At 44.8% G+C, this 16,550-nt stretch overlaps 1 protein-coding gene across 3 annotated transcripts in view; it reads right to left on the reverse strand.

The window, feature by feature from the left end:
* ARMH4 (armadillo like helical domain containing 4) overlaps positions 1-5,824 on the reverse strand; it is a 74,052-nt gene extending 68,228 nt beyond the window's left edge. For all 3 annotated transcript variants that reach the window (XM_055793746.1, XM_055793745.1, XM_055793747.1), the window contains exon 1: positions 5,723-5,824. The gene's annotated coding sequence lies outside the window, so the exon portion shown is untranslated. The remainder of the gene's footprint in view (positions 1-5,722) is intronic.
* Positions 5,825-16,550: the final 10,726 nt, after the last annotated feature.

The following is a 16,550-nucleotide window of genomic DNA, read 5'->3' on the forward strand; positions in this document are numbered from 1 at the left end:
TGCAATACAGGACCAGAGCCGAAACAAGAGGCTTTAGGGCTGCATTAGTGTCATGTCCTGTATGAGGTCCTTGGCCCCACAGAGAAAGGCTAAGCCCAGACAGCAGCACTGCTGCATTAGCACAGTGTTTACGCTGCACTGCACCATAGAGGCACTTCCAGAAAGTTTCATGCGTATAATTGTGTGCTTCAAGAGTTTCCAAGAGAACACTGAACCAGTAGTCCAGCAGTGATCCAACCAGCTGACAGCCTGCTCTTGGCAGGCTCTGTTGCCTCCAGTAACAGCTAAGGCTGCAGGACAGATGGAGGACCTCTCAGAAGCAGCAACCACCTGCTCCCAGCCACCTCCTTCCAGGCAGGTGCCTCAGTCCTGGGCTTGTTGCACCATTGCTCAACAGAAGACCACCTCATCCAAGGGCCCACTCACATACAGCACTGCTGGTTACACAGATCTCATGCACGAGGCAAACAGCCCTCCATCACACAGCAGATCTTGTAAGGTCCTCTTCCTCCCAGTTCCAGGAGGCAGCTTCTCAGTGGCACCATCAAGCCCTATGGCAAGAAGCTTCCAACCATCAACAGCTTCACTTGCTTTGGCTGGTATGTTCAGATTAACAGGTGAACTGCTCTCACCTTTGAGCAGCAGGACTAACCAATATTAGTTAGGAAAGAGGTTGGGGTCATCAGAACTACTGCTCAGTCCTCTCTAGAAGACCCTCTGCCCATGGGCTCCAGGATGACCCCCTCAGATTGCTAGACACCTCATTTTCCCACCCAAGCAGCATGTAGATAACTATTACTGGCACTTGTACACACAGAGTGCAGCAACAAGCTGTCTAGCACCGCTTTGTTTTATACAAGGGTGTATCACTCCTCCATGTCTTATCATGCACCCATGTGATGCTGTGCAAGAGGTAACCACTGCTGTGGAGAGCGGGATCTCAGTAACACCACATTTGTGCTAGTCCATCTAACTCAGGGGTCCTCAAACTACGGCCCGCGGGCCGGATACAGCCCCCCAGGGTCCTCAATCCGGCCCCCGGTATTTACAGAACGCCCTGCCCCCCCACACTGGGGGTTGGGGGGGGAACCAAGCAGCCGCAGATGACCTCCTGCCACTGCATCCACGCGCCAGCCCCCTGGTTAAAAAGTGTGAGGACCCCTGATCTAACTCAAACACCCTCTGTGTCCTGCTGCTCATGTATATTTGTCTCCTTTTGGAAAAGCGTTATCTGTCCAGCCAGCTAAACACAAAACCAAGATGTCAGAAAGCCTGTATGACATCTGGTCTGGCCACACACAACTGTGTATTTCCATTGTAAAACATAACTCTTACTCCACACAGGAGAGAGATTTCTCTAGCTGAAGACCCTTAAGATCCACAGGGCTATCTGTAACGCAAAAGAAGGGACACACAGGTCAGAGTCAGCTCCTGCAGGCTCCATTATCTGCTTGAGCCTTCAGGGCACACTGAGTCACTTTTTCCACTCTCCCTGCAGCCCTGACCCTCAGCAGTTTGAGATGCTGGAATAATTCCCTGTCAGAGGCCACACACACTACCAGGTGCTCAGGGACAAACAGAAGCCACCAAAGAGCTATTCACCAGCAACAGCTTAGATACCTTCCACTTTATTTTTAGCATTGCCTTTCTCTGGAGGATAGCTGGCCAGCCGCCTATCTCCTCTACCCTCCCTGCCAAACAAATAGCTGAAAACTGACAGTATTCAGCTACTCTTCCAGGCTAAACCTTCATGTGCTTTTGTAATCAAAAAAAAGCACTAAGTGTGCATTACACAAGTTAAATTGATAGTCCCCGATGACATGCATCTGCCTTGCCACGTTGGTGAATTTAAATTAAGTTCACCTCATCATGCCCCTTTAGCAAGTACCAGTTAAGACCAGACGTATTGAAACATCAAGATGGTTTGGGTTTTTTTAGATCCAAACTGTTCTTTATTTAAATACAGTTTCTCTAGACATCAGGAGTCTTTTTAGGCTATGCAAGTAGTTGCAGCAGTGGTTAAACCTAACCAGAACTCCAGTTGCACTTGAAAGACAGCCATAGTATTTCTTTTGCAGTCATATACATTATCCATATGTACATACATTTGTAGGTTTCTAGCTCTAGGTTCTCAAATAGCCTAAGACATTCAGGAGGTGGTTAGCAGTAGTAGTGAAACATTCATCTCTTTTCCCAACAAGCTTACTCCACCTTTACTAGGATCAGGAGCGTCAGTGACTATGAGGGAAAGCTGCTCCCTAATAGGCTTTTAGAGACCCGTTAATGAAAATGTATAAAAAAGTATGAAGAGGCTTTCCTCCTTCTGGCTAGTAGATAATGTGGGCAGTCAGTACTAGCCTGAAAAAGAGTTTCCAGGATAATTTGGGCAGCCTCATACAGTTTCCCCCAGTCTGAAAAGCACTTTGGCCATAGTCCTACATTTGTAAAGGGCAAAAATAACATCGGAGAGTTATTTGCTCAGGAAATCCACAACAACTAGATCTAAGCTAACCTAGACCTCTACATTCAATGAAAGCTGGAGATAGCGGCACGGAGCTTGCTGCAGGATAATGGCTCAAGTTCACGCTTCAAAAAAAGATTAGTCAGAGCTTAAAAACTACTTAGCTTTAGGAAGAGGCTGGATTAGACAGTGTATGAACAGCAGACACCTGTCTATCTTCTTAAGCAGAGTTTGACACCTTGCTGTAGCACTTTCACTTAATGCAAAAGTGACACAGGTTTTAGCAGGTAGCTGGCTGCAGAGCAGTTTGTTACTCAAGCTGTATTGGGCTATACATTTATCCCCCCATCTGGCTACTTTTATAGGCAGTCTGCTCTACAGCCTTAGCCAAGCAATAAAAGCAAGCTGTAGCATGCTGCTCCAACCAAGCACCTCCTATATAGTAAGCCTAAGCTTTTTCATTACTATCTTGAAGCTGTAGAATAACCCTGTTCCATGCCGCAGGAACTCCCTGTCCCCAGATTTCACCAGGCATTCTCCAAGCCAAAGCCCTGGAGAACAGCTGCCAAGCACTGGCCAGGCTCTTGGAAAACTAATCCTTGCTTCAAATAGGAAGCACACACAGAGGGTGAGAGACAACACCAGCAACTTCCCCTCCACTTAACAAATCCCAAGGGATGCAGTTCCCCCAGCTGCAAAGGCAGCACAACCGCAGACAGCCAAGGAGCTTTATCTTTAGCACGGCAGGGGGCGGGGGGTTTGGAGTTTTCTTTTAACACCTATCACTTATTAGGCTGGAAAGAAGCACAAAGGACTGCTAGATTTAAAACAGGTGCCAAAACCAGCCATCTCCAGGAGCCACCCATCAGAATATGAACCATCTACTACTGTGGGCAAGTCAGCAAGCTGAGGGACAATAAATAAAAACTGGTCACCAGCTGATGCAGTCTCGCAGACCCAGTTGCATCTTTCTGAACCAGGCTGCTTCCTTGTGCCATACAGTTAGCACTAGTAATAGCTATTAAACCACTAACACCCTCTGTGAATTTGGGAGACCTGTTTTAAGAGTCAGCTCTTGGGAGGTCTGACAAAAGCCAGCTCAGAAAGAACCCCAGCCAGCTATGGTCACTCCAACAGGGTATACTTGAAGGGGACAAGCACAGAGCAGACCAGATTTCTCTCCAGTAGCTGTTCCTTACATGGACCAGCAGTTTGTGGACACATGCTGCAAAGAATTAAGCTCTCCCCTCTGCCCCAGTGGTATGCAGCTACTCCCGAGGAAGGCTTTTTAGAGTTTTGCACAGTTTACTTCAGAGAAAACTCTGAAGAAAACCATTTACTGTTATTTTCTGCCTTTGGCAAGTTCTGGCTGTGCTTTTCCTGAATTGTTGAAACAGCAAGAAAAAAGCATCAAGCTTTTAACTCGCTTGAATTAATAACCCTGTTCTAACAATCCTTCTCCCACACTGAGAGGACACTTTTACTCCAAAGCTGAAGTGGCTGCATGCATCATATAGCAGAGAGCACAGGAGATTAACAGGTCAGCTTCAGACAAAATCACTGTCTAGCCTTTGCAGAACAGAGCTTTCTGCACCTCCAAGTACAAGCTTGATTATGCCAGCTTTGACTGGCTGAACAGTCCTGGATTGCTCAGCTCTGCAATTCATCCGCTGATTGATAAGGGAAATGGACAAAAATGCTACAAATCTTTTAATGTGAAGATTTAGCCAAAACATACAAGTCAAGCAACTACCAGCTATCAAATGCTATGTTACCAGAGTGCTAATGTACGCTACCCAAGCCTTATTACTCGTGGTGAATACAAAAGCCAGCTGACAGTACACTGCAGAGTGTACTCCTACTTTTGCACACAAGCTGAGAAAAATGCCTTCATTTTATCTTACATTATGTCCTTGCCCAGTTCAATCAAGTGAATTGTAGAGCTGATGCTCTTACAGCACATACTTCAGATAAACAGACCTCAAACAGTTAAGCCATCTCTAACAGCTCACCGTGAAATCCCAACAGTTAGACGACTCTACACCAGCCACCAGTACAGCCCAAGTCCGAGAAGCAAAACTGTGTAGACACAACTACACTTTGGAGGGGCACATCCTACTCTACCTTTGAGGACAGATCCTTACAAGCTAACAAATAAGGTTTAATATTCTGTAAGGACAGCTTCCTACCAGTCCTAGTGAGGAACCTTAATACATAATACATCACTCCCAGCATTGGTGTTCCAGCAGCAGTTCTTTGAGAAGTGAGAGACAAGACATGCTTTAGGCATTATTTCCCCAACTAAGCGATCACTTGCTTTGTTCAGAACAGCACAGACCACCTATGGAAATCCCTACTCAGATTTGCAAGTAAAAGCCACGTAGTTCTTCGTGGCTTCTGACCCGTGCCAGGTCCCCAGCACCACAGAAGTCAGAATTCTACCAAATCCCCAAGGTATTAAAAAGACTGGGAGGAGGGGGGATTTAAGAATGAGGCAAAAGCGTGCAGCAGTTTTCAAACACCAGAGGATGGAAATGCTGCTCTCCAGACTGACTGGGAGCAGAGACAGAGCCTTCAGATTCCAATCAGCAAGAAACAGAAATTTCAGTGCCTCACCTAACACAGACACCAATACCACACAGTGGAGCTCCTGGAGGATCATGAGTCTCCACAGATGAAGGTTTAAAATCAGATTAAATACACCTTGCCCAGCCCTTTTAGCTTGGGTAGAACCTGTTTGTTGGCCAGAGAATGGGATTAGGGGTGGCTCAAGGTTTGATTACACCCAGCACACCTGCTTGCAGGGCACAGATCCATCCCCCTGTCCTTAGTCATATTTACAGGTGAGCTCAGAGACCCACAAGTGCATCCTTTCCCTGCAGCCACCCACCACGACAACCCATCGTGTGCAAACAACCACCCAGGAATTTCTCCAGCCCAGGCCCGCAGCAGGACAGAGGGACAGCAGCGGTCACCCTCTCTCCATCACCACGGGGAAATAAACACACCCACACCAGGATTTTCCAAGAGGGCACACACACCGGGATCCCCATCCCCCGGGGCTGCAGGGAGCAGCAGCCCGCTGGCCGGGAACAAAGAGCCGCGCCGAGGATGCGCTGCCCCGCGGGCAGCCAAGAATCACGGCCAAAAAAAAACCCCAAACTGCAGAAAGACGGGGCACATTCGGCTTGGGGGTGGGGTGCTGCTCGTGCCTTCCCCCCCCCCCCGGGCTGCAGCAAAGGGGCGCACCCCCGGCCTCACCTGCCTCCCGCCGCCTCCGCCCGGCACCTCGGCGGCGCGCCGCGCTCGCCCCCAGCGCCCCGCGGCCGCACGGGCGGGGCGGGCCGGCCCCGCGGGGCGGTGTCGGGGCGGTGTCGGGGGCGGCCCGGCCCGCTCCGCTCCGCCCGGGCGCCGGCTCCCGCCTGCCCGTGGCGGGCTCGGGGCTCGGCAGCGCCGTACCGGCGGGGGATGGGGGGGGTGCCGCCCGCGGGCCCGTGTCTCATTTAGTCCTTCTCCCAAAGGAAGTTCCAGCACCCGTCAGAGCCGCGGCCTCGCACCCAGCTCTTCCTCACAAGCCGGGACCGGAGCCTGCCACCCAGCCGGCGCCTCTCCGCTTGTAAGATGTAGGAGCAAGGCCTACAGCTCCCTTAGCTTTCCATCGGTTACAGATTCTCCTCCGGTATTTGTGGCTGTAGACATCACCTTCCCAGTACTCTGACTGCAAAGGAGAGCTTCTTAAATAGTATCCTACGCACTTATTGGGAGAGCTTATTTCAGTTTCTTTTGTTTGATTGTTTGTTTGTTTTCTTTAAAGACTGATTCAGTCCAGAAGAAAGCAAGATAAACAATTTCACTCTTGGTTTTCTTCTCCTACCTTCCCCCCGAGAACCCCATAGCTAGCCTAACAACAGGAACGGATAACCTGTACGCCATCAGGTCCCAGCATACACATCAACTCACTTTGTCAGAGCCCCTCAGAAGCCCATACCTTACCACCCAAGCCAGCTTGGTGCATCCATCCCTGTTCAGCCTGGTGTCACCACGGTGTCTCAGCTGCACACATTTTGTATGCTGTCTCAGGCAATGACTTACTCAGAGCGGTGCTGCAGCAGATGCAAAGTGTTCATGGTGAAAAGAGACAAAAAATAATGTTCTTTCAAAGGAGGGCATGGCTGGGGCTGAGAGATTTAGGGAGGAATTGCTAGGGGGGAACGGAGGGATGATATAGGAGACAGGAGAGTCAAAATCTTGACTTTGCTATGAATGTGCTCTACTACATTAAGTGAAAACACATCAGTGAATCCCTCTGTACTTCCAGTTATAATAACAATCTTTAAAATAAAGTTTTGGTTTTTTTTTTTTTAATCCTCAGACAATGTGAGATTTAACCTGCTAGTATGTGTCAAAACACTCAGCTCTTTACATAACATAACTGATTGAATAAAACAGAAATATTCCTTGTCACGAAATGGTTCGTAATTATTTTCTCTTTGTTGTGCTACTGGAAATAACATTTATATTACTGTTTTGTTCTTTTTGCTATACTCAGCTCAATGTTCTACTGCTCAGATTTTAGAGAATTGAGTGTTTCTCACTGGATTTCAACCAAACTGGAACCAACCCAATTCATTTTTGGTAGCATTCTGCACCCAATATTAAAAAAGACAGATTTGTTGTAGGTCAGGGCAATTTCTTTCAGGGTAATATTGCTAACCTCTGCATAAGTTGAAAATAAAATGTAAAAGCGCCTGTATCGGCAATAAAGAGAGTCATTCGGAAAAGACATCAGAAAGAACTTCAGTTAGGCTTGTTGGAGCAAATTGTCAGACAAAACAACAGGAATAGTCCCTTCTGGCTTTGTATCTATGAATTGTGAAATCTGAGAAATTATTCATGAATCTATATTCCTAGTGCTGCAGCATCTTTCAAAAACAAACAAACAAACAACAAACCAACAAATATGTGAAAAGAAAGGATGTTTACTCTCTCCTTTAAGGGAGTTGGCAGGGGCAGGGAAGAGATAAGAGCTGCATTTTTGTGGCCATTTTAATAGACCATTAGCTCCCACATTAAGGACCCAAAACTCTCTGCAAGTTCATCTTCTGTTCCACCCATTTCATTCCAGTGGAGGGCTCTAACTGAGAGGAGGGGATGGCTCAGCCATGGAGTAGGTGCCACCTCTGAAATTAATGGTGTAGCCAGATTTTACAGCAAACTGAAATCAATGCTGGTGTTGGAAGAAGGCTTCGCCAGAGTCAAGACAACGCTCAATATGAATTATGCATCTTGCTCAACTTTATTAGTTTCTAACACTACTTATATAGAACCAATACACATGCATATTCGTAAAGCAGAAATATAATTGGTTAGTAGTCTCTAAACATGCGCGGTTCTCACACCCCTAATTATCATGACTAAAATAAGCATTCTATCCATGTAGCTAATTGTGTTGCTGTGCTTCAGCCTTGTAGTTTGTTACTCCCTACTTTCCCATACCGGTCCCTATCTTTCTTGGCCCAGCAGCTGTACCTTGTTACAGCCACGGCCTGTTGGCACAACATAATTACTTGGTCTCTGGATTCAAGGATAGCTCAAGGCTACCGTTCTTGTTAACTTCAGCACAGCAACTTCAGTACAATTCTGATTACGGGCCTATTCTAATACCAGGCCTGGATTGTGCAGATCTTCAGAGATTCTAAGGCCATGCTTCTGCAGCCATTCTTCTACATGCGGGCTTATTTTCCAGTGCAGTGCTGCACATTGTGGCAGATCAGGCATTGATTCCCAAGCTGCTCAGTCATCCGTGTGTGGGGAGAGGGGCAGGAAAAAAGACCCTCCCCTGCCAGAAATCAGAGCCATCAGTGATAAGTCCACCAGGCTTGACCCAGAGGCTTGGCTGTAGTAGCTACAAAATTCACGCCTAACGGTTGACCTGGGATTCGGAATGAGGGATATTGTTTTCAACTCTGTTTCTATGTAACCTTTAAAATTAACAGGAAAGTTATTTAAAATGCAAAGCATGTGTAACTGCTGCTCTACTGTTCTCTAAGGCATGCAGAGCACTAATAGATTGGAGAGGTTTTCACTTCCCCCTTGTCATTGACTGACTCTGAACCCAGACTGGCACTGTATACTCTCAAGGTCAAACATTTCACTGATCATCACCGTAACCAAAATAGTTATCTATGGTTTTTTCCCTGTCTGAAGTTGCAAATTCCCCATACACTGCAAGTTTCTCTACCCTGCATAACCTGCCAAAATCACGGCCTCCTGCATTATCAACAAAAAAAATCTGCAGACTGAAAGGAAGGAGGCATGATGAAAGAGGCAGAAATCAGCAATCACCAGAGTGCACTGTTTTGTTATTCATTTCTATGATTTATCAGTTGGAAATACTGATTTTTAACTTGGTTCAGTATGTCACAGAGCATATACTTTGCACTAACAAGCAAAACTGGCCCCATTTCCACAGCAAGTTGAGAAACATCCATTCCTTTCCCTTCTTACCAACATTCTGATTTGAGACATTTTAGTGCAGTCCTCTATTGGTCTTGTTCTTCAATGTCTTCTCACCCCTCAGGTGAAATTCAGAAATTAAATTCAGATATAAACTGGTTTATTCTTCCATGCGGGTAGCGTAGCTGATAAAGAACATGGGACTCATGTCCCATTCCCAGCTCTAACTTGTTAGGTGACTTTCAAAACCAAACTTCACCACTTTCTGCCTTCATTTCCATTCTGTGAAATGGAAATAACAATACCTAATTTTTGTAAGAGTCCCTTATAAGATCTGTGTATTATTATAACAGCAAACTGTTGTATAAAGTAATAATACAATACAGTGGATTTCTTTAAAAGGTGATATGCCCATTGCAGCCTCATGGCACAAACCAAAAAGTACAAATAACATGTCCTAATTAAGAGGCTGGGTCAGTTAAAAATTTACATGAAGACACATTTTGTATGCATAAAATTAACTAAAAAAATCAATGTTCTGACATAAGTATACTGTATCTTATGATGCTACTCCTGGCATCTGCAATGATATCAGCTATCCTAAGTATGTCAGGACATGCCACAGAAGGTAAAGGTAATTTTAAAATAGTTACCATTAATTTCGCTGCTGAATAACTTTCCCAAATTGAATATTGGGGACATCCAGCACATAAAACAGTGCACATCTCCATCACACAATTCACCTTTACATCGGCTGGTAGCATCTGTTTTAAGGGATCCTGTTTTTCCCATTAAACAGCAAATATTGGAATGGTGTAGCAATGAGTCTAATTCAGGGAAAGTGAGAACAGCATCCCCTGTTACAGAGAGAGAAGTATGTTTAAAACAAGTCCACTCTGAAAAAGGTATCAGTAAGTTTATAGCCAATGAATTATTTCAAATGTAATCATGTTACAGATGAACAGGTTTCTTTTCCCTCCAACTGCAAACCTGATAAATGACGTTTGCAATTAAAACTCAACCTGGAATCAACTTGTATTCCTTTCTTCCATATTCCTCACCTAACATAATCAACTTGGATTCCTTTCTTCCATATTCCTCACCTAACAGAAAAAGGTGGCATTAACAGAAAAGCTCTGCAAGGCCAAGTGATGCCAGCCCAGCCCCGCTGCTGGCTGTGATTTATAGTAATTAGTCCTAAAAGGAGGCACAGGATCCAGCTTCTGCTTCCCCAGCTCTCATGATTCTGCAGGGCTCACAGAGCAGGGAAGCTGTGAAAACTTATTTTTGTCACTAAAGTCAGCAAATATGACTTGGAAAGTGCACAGCAACCAGATCTGCTGAGTAGGAAAGTGCCATTTTTACACAGTCACTTTTCAGAGTAGAACCAGGCTTTGCAGACTGCTCCAAGGTCATGGGAATCAGTTGCAGTTGTTCTGGGAATACAGCCCAGGAGGACCAATGTTCACCTCCATAACTGAATCACGCTACAGCCTTCACTCTTCTTCATATCCTTTAACAAAATCAATGCAGTTAACATCAAAGTACACCACATATTACAATTTTCCCAGAAATAAAGTGCTGAGGAAGCCATCCCCATACATATTGAAGTCTCAGCTAAAACGTGAACCATCTGTCAATTCCCTGTAGCGCCTGGGTATTTTTCCCCCCCGTCCTACATACTCCACTACAAAATTAGGCTGACAATAAAAAAAGCACTTGACACACCACCCCAAAGCGAGCTAACCCTAAGCATTGTTCTGACATTAAACCCTCAGCTTCTCCATCATCTTAAATATAGTTGTTCAGATAATACCCAGAGGGACCAAAAACTTCAGCTTTCATTTGCTTCTCAAAGCTTGAGGTTAAATGAAATCCCTGAATCCAGGTTTTAAAGAAGTGCAGTTTGAGCACCGCCACTCTATCACTCACAGTATAGCCCTTTACTAAAACTAGCACCAAGGGTCTGAATCCCCCCACCACAGGGCTGAATGGGGTCTTCACCATGGCTAACACATGGTATCAGGATGTCTGGGTGGGAGGCAGACTGTGTTTTAGTGTGAAACAGCAATGCTCTCTATCCAGACACCACCAGTGATTCATTATTCCCCTTTGGGGGGATTTTAGGACAGTACAGACAACTTTTTGGATGGTTATGAGCAAATGCACATTTTTGTGTCAGAAATATTCAAATCAATTAAGCTGAAATTGTACAGCAGACACCAGGTCCAGCTATTAACAGAACCTCATGCAGTAGAAAAACTATGGGCTTTCTTCCTCTTTCTCCTTTTGGAGAGCCAGTAAGTGGATCCCCTTGAATCCATATGCTGGAAAAAGATGAGGAGATACTGTGAGCTCCAGAAGCTACAACATATCTCCGAGCAATTGCTCTTTTATTATGTCTAAAGCCGGCCCTAAGTATGCAAGTACCTGATTTTGTGAGAAAAAATGGGTACGTGCCTCAGTTAGCATGTATATAGGGATTAAGGAGGCTTAAAAGTGAGTATACAGACTAAGCCATCCAATGTAAGGACACAAAAGACTGTTTATTTTATGACCAAGAAAAAATAATGCTTTGCTGTTGAAATATGCATAGGGTTCAGCTGAAATCTAAGTCTCTGCAGGGGTCCAGACAGGCATTTCAGCATTAAAGGGAACAGAATATTAGCTGGGCATGATGCCTCGTTGCTGTACCCATTCGGGCCTGCAGTGTTTATGCTGCAGGACACATTCTTTTATGTTTCCAATGTTTGCAAGTGCACTGTGGGGTTTAATTCAACTGAGAGCTGCCGTATTTCAGGACTCATACAGAAAAGTCATTTTCTTTATGAAAAATGTTCCCTTTTAACCCTCCAGGATAGTTCTGTAGCTGCCACCTCGAGGCACCAGCATTGCTTTCACCACCGCTCCTTGCAGATGAGTGCACAGTGCTGCTCTGTTACAGTAACATGTCTGCGTGAGATTTGAAAAGATTTTTTGCTGCCAGTGGCTTCAATACCAACAGGGTCTTGAAAAAAAAAAGGAAAAAAGAAAAGGACTGCATTAGCTGAAAGGAACTGTCCGACAAATACTATATAAATCACAGTCTTCACTGATTTCAACGGGCTACTGTTATTTCTTGTATTTCTATATACTTATGCGACCTCTTCCTTGCTTGTCAGAGGACACCACCACTCCCAAGAGTTGAAGGAACCGGCTGCATTCAGGGAACAATTTTTTATTGTATTAGGGAGATCCTGCTTCTTACTCCCCTCAACCTTCTGCTTACTAGCTGGCTTAATTGTCCTACCATCTCCTTAGACTGTGAATAATTATCTTAATTTATATTGTTATCTTGAATGTGTTTATAGTCTGATTCTTACAGGTTAACATTACCATCTGTTTCTTCAACAGTTGCATATCTGGGAGAGCGTGAGCACTTTTCCCATTATGCAAGCAGCTTCCTTGATTAAACCAGCACAGCATGGATGGATTTTGTTATGAAACGCTGGCACACTTCTAAGTCTCTGGCTTCTATTATCAATAAATTCTAGGCTCTGGAAAGATCATCCATTAAATTAAGCCACTTCTAAGCTGCAGCTTGCATTTCAGAACTCATGTTAACTGTGATTGATTGATTAATGTCATTTAAGAAAACATTTCCAATGGACTATAAAGATGGTGATGTGATTAGCAGTAAACTATGATCTTTCCTAACCCAGTGATAATTAGGAGGAAGCGATGGGCTGTGTATTTCAACTATTTTTGTAAAACATATCTAAGTAATTATTTTTACATAAGACATTTAATTTAAAACATAAGCACAGTTCTGAAAACATGTAATTATGGCATGATAAGGTATCACAAACAGGTAAGATTTGGGATGAAAACAGGTGATGAAAACATTGTACTTTAATCATATAATATCTAAACCTTTACTCCAATTTTTAGACCTTAAGTATTTCAAGAGCAACAAATTTAGTATCTTATATTAGTCTTTATAAGACCCCTATCACAGAGAGATTTGGGAGCATTTTACAGAATTTTAAAGCATGAAAATTCACATGCCGGCAAGAGCATATTCTCACCAGGCACAGAAACTGCTCAACTTTCCTCCTGCTGTCCTTGAACAGTGATGGCAGACAGCACTCCAGTTAGTCACTCATCATAGAATCATGGAATGGCAGATTGGAAAGGACCTCAAGGATCATCTGGTCCAACTTTTCTTGGCAAAAGCACAAACTAGACAAGATGGCCCAGCACCTTGTCCAGCTAAGTCTTAAAAGTGTCCAGTGTTGGGCTATCCACCACTTCCCTAGGGAGACCATTCCAATGGCTGATTGTTCTCATTGTGAAAAATTTTCCTTTTGTGTCCAGTTGCTATCTCTCCAGGAAAACTTGGGAACTCTGGGGTTCTTGCCCTGACAGAAAGCCCAAATAGAGAACACTTCCTTGAATATAAGTCCCAGCTCTGTCAGGTGTTAATTCTAACTGAGCACATATCCTTGGTACACTGGGGTATGGCTCAACCATGGCAGAGTTAAGGTTCTATTGTGAGAATGACATTTAAACATATTTTTGGGCATTGTTGTTTGCATATGTTTTAAAGTTCAGCTGCATTTCCATATTCTGGAAGGGCATAAAATACTAACCATAAAAAATTACAAAAACATTAAAAACATAAAACCACACAAAATCACAAGGCAATTTGATCTCTATTAGAATATTTAATTGCTACAGGCTTTTGTTTGTTTATTTGTTCGTGTGTTGGCACCCTCCACTGCTGCCTTGGCAATGATTCCTCCTCCTCCAGAATTCACTGGTTGTGTGCTGGTCCCATCACTACTTCTGCATCTCACATCACCACTACAGCCTTGTTCCTGATCCTCAGTTTTTCTCTCCAAGGAGAGGTAGCTGACAGGATGGGAAGCTGGTGATGGGTCGTACGGAGAGTGCATGGACTTATATTGAGTTGTGGGATAGTACCTGAAGGAGAGATATAAGGGTTTTTGAGGGATGCAAGGGCTTTGCAAAGAGTCTCCCCTGACTTCATCACTGCAGATTTCCCCTTCACACCCTTCTTGCACTCCCTCTGCACTGCCTGGATTCCTCATGTGTCCTCCAGATATACGGAGCCCTTCCAGGATGCCCATTTGCTTCAGCTCCTCTAGCCTGCACTCCTGCTCCGCACATACATGGACCTTCTCATCTTAGCTCTGCACTCTTGACCCCAGGTTGTAACCCAGGTGACTTTAGAGAAACCAGAAGCGGGGGAGGTGACAAGGCTGTGACAGGAGCCAAGGAGAAAGCAGTTATGCAGAGCTGCTAGTCCAACAGTGGGCTAGTGCAGAGGTTTGCTCAGGTGACAGAGCAGATGGTGGCAGCGACAGCTTTCGGTGTCTGATATCACTCTCACTCATCATCCAACTCTCGCACACTCCTCCACCTTCACAGATCCTAAATAGAACGTATGGATGTGGGACAAACAGCACTGCTGCAGAGTACCTGAAAAACACAGCATCTATGAACTACTACAGTGGCTCACAGCTCAGGTGGTTTGGGTTCAGTGGCAACAGAGCACATCAGTGTCATGACAGACTACTTTGAAATCCTGTTGCTTCATTAGTGCTCTTGCCCTCCTGCACTCAGTCTCTTTGGCTTGCCTGTCTAGCAATAAGCAAACGTCTAGACCCAAGTCACCAGTTAATCGCTTTTTTAATATTCATTTTGCTTCCCTGAAGAAGAAATGAGTCTCATGCACTTAGCTGATATAGACACTCTGTGACAGATCTTTTGGGACGTGATCAGGGCCACAGTTGCACACCTGGGCAGGCACTGACAATGCCTGAAGAGAGCTGATTTCACAGGTGTGGTTATTGTGAGGAAAGAAGAAGAAGACGACTGGTAGGGGAAAGTAGCTGGTTGTTAGGAGTTGGATAAGCGCTACATTAGAAATCCCTCTCAAGTGATCCCAGATCGTCATTACACTAGCCAACATCTGTTATAAAATCACTTTTCCCCACTAGGGGATCAAGTCACAGGGAGACACGTATCACAAACAATATTAATTAGAACACCTTTTATTTATTAAGCTCTTACTATTAATAGAGTCCATCTGTTATTATTAATAGTAGATAACTGATCGCACACTTCAGTCACATACAGATGTTCTTTCTGTGTTCCAGCTGGAGAGACAATTGGAAGGCCAACCCCAGCTATTTACCCAGAAATAGAGGCTCGTACTGACGTGCCAATGCTTCTAGGTGAGTGTTCACCAAGTCCCTCAAAGGGTGCCTTGGTTTTTTTGGGTGTATAGATAATCATTTTGTCTCTGTCAGCATAGCACAGCCACTGCCTTTGTGGATGCAGTTGGAGTCAGACAACCCATTGCTGACGGTGAGAGCCTTGCACGAATGCACCAAACTCTTGGACTCCTGAGTTTATCACCGGCAGATTCAGCAGGACTACTAGCCTGTGGGGATTATTAATTCTTGGGAGACTTTCATGTGCTGCCTTTTGGCATGTGCTTTTCCTCTCTTCAGTCTGGCTTTGGATAACTGTCTCTCCGTCCACACCCTGAGGTGCTTCTAGAGCCCATTCCCACAAACTCATGCTAAGGTGCTTTCATGACACAGCTACTTCAAACCAGAAATGTCAATACCATCTAAGCAAGGATGTGCATTTCAGTTTGAGTAACTTGTGAACAAGTGGTGACTGACCTTACCTGCAGCAGAGCTCACATTCACTTATAATACAGAGATGAAGATTATTCAGAAAAACTTAACATTTTCTAAGCCTGATGGAATTAAAACCTCAGCATTGACTCAAAGTCTTTTATTTTAGTATGTGGGCACATGCATGCTTTTCTACAGAGTTTTTTCTTTGCTCCAGGACTAAGATCTTGGTTTTGAGAGCCTGTAATTTTGTCAGGATTTGAAATAATAGTGTTCTCGCAAACTTTGTGAAATGTGGTTTGTTGTGGGGCTCTGTGATCTTGAAAGCCCGGACAGCAATATTCCCTTCTTTAAAAAACACAGGTGAAGGCAAACTGCAGCTGAACCAGCACGATGATACTTTCATGAAAATGGGTGAAATTGAGCCAATTTGAATTACATTTTTAGCACTTGTGCCCCACCAGTTGGCTACCACCACAGCTGATCTACCTCTCTCTCTGATCATGAGACACAGGTGAGCCAGTCTTGAAAGCATGGGTTACCATGGTGGTTATCATTTCTATCCTCACTGTATTTGTGGGCTTCTTTCTTCACTCTTGAACCACTGCTCTCTCGGACCAGTAAAGAGATGGGGCTTTTTTGCTCCCCTGAGACAACATTCATTTCTGTTTGAGAGGAAGGACACTACACCCTGAGGGTACCTATGCATTTGGCCTTGTAGTAAATGGCTCTTGCATTAAATCTGACGGCAGCCAGAGCACACGCTGCAGGGCTCGTGGTAGCTTTAAGTTTTCGCGAGGGCTTTAGAATACAAGAAATGGTTCGATGTATGGCTGGAAGGCACAGACAGGCGATGCTTGGTCCCTCTGAAATGAGCTGTGCGGTGTAAATTAACGCACCCCTACAGCACGGCCGCCCCAGCGTGCCTTTACCCTCCACCAGCTCCGAGCACCACAGCCATTTCCCTGGGGCAGGGCAAG

The sequence above is a fragment of the Falco peregrinus genome, chromosome 1 (genome assembly GCF_023634155.1).
Source record: "Falco peregrinus isolate bFalPer1 chromosome 1, bFalPer1.pri, whole genome shotgun sequence".
Classification (NCBI taxonomy): Eukaryota; Metazoa; Chordata; class Aves; order Falconiformes; family Falconidae; genus Falco; species Falco peregrinus.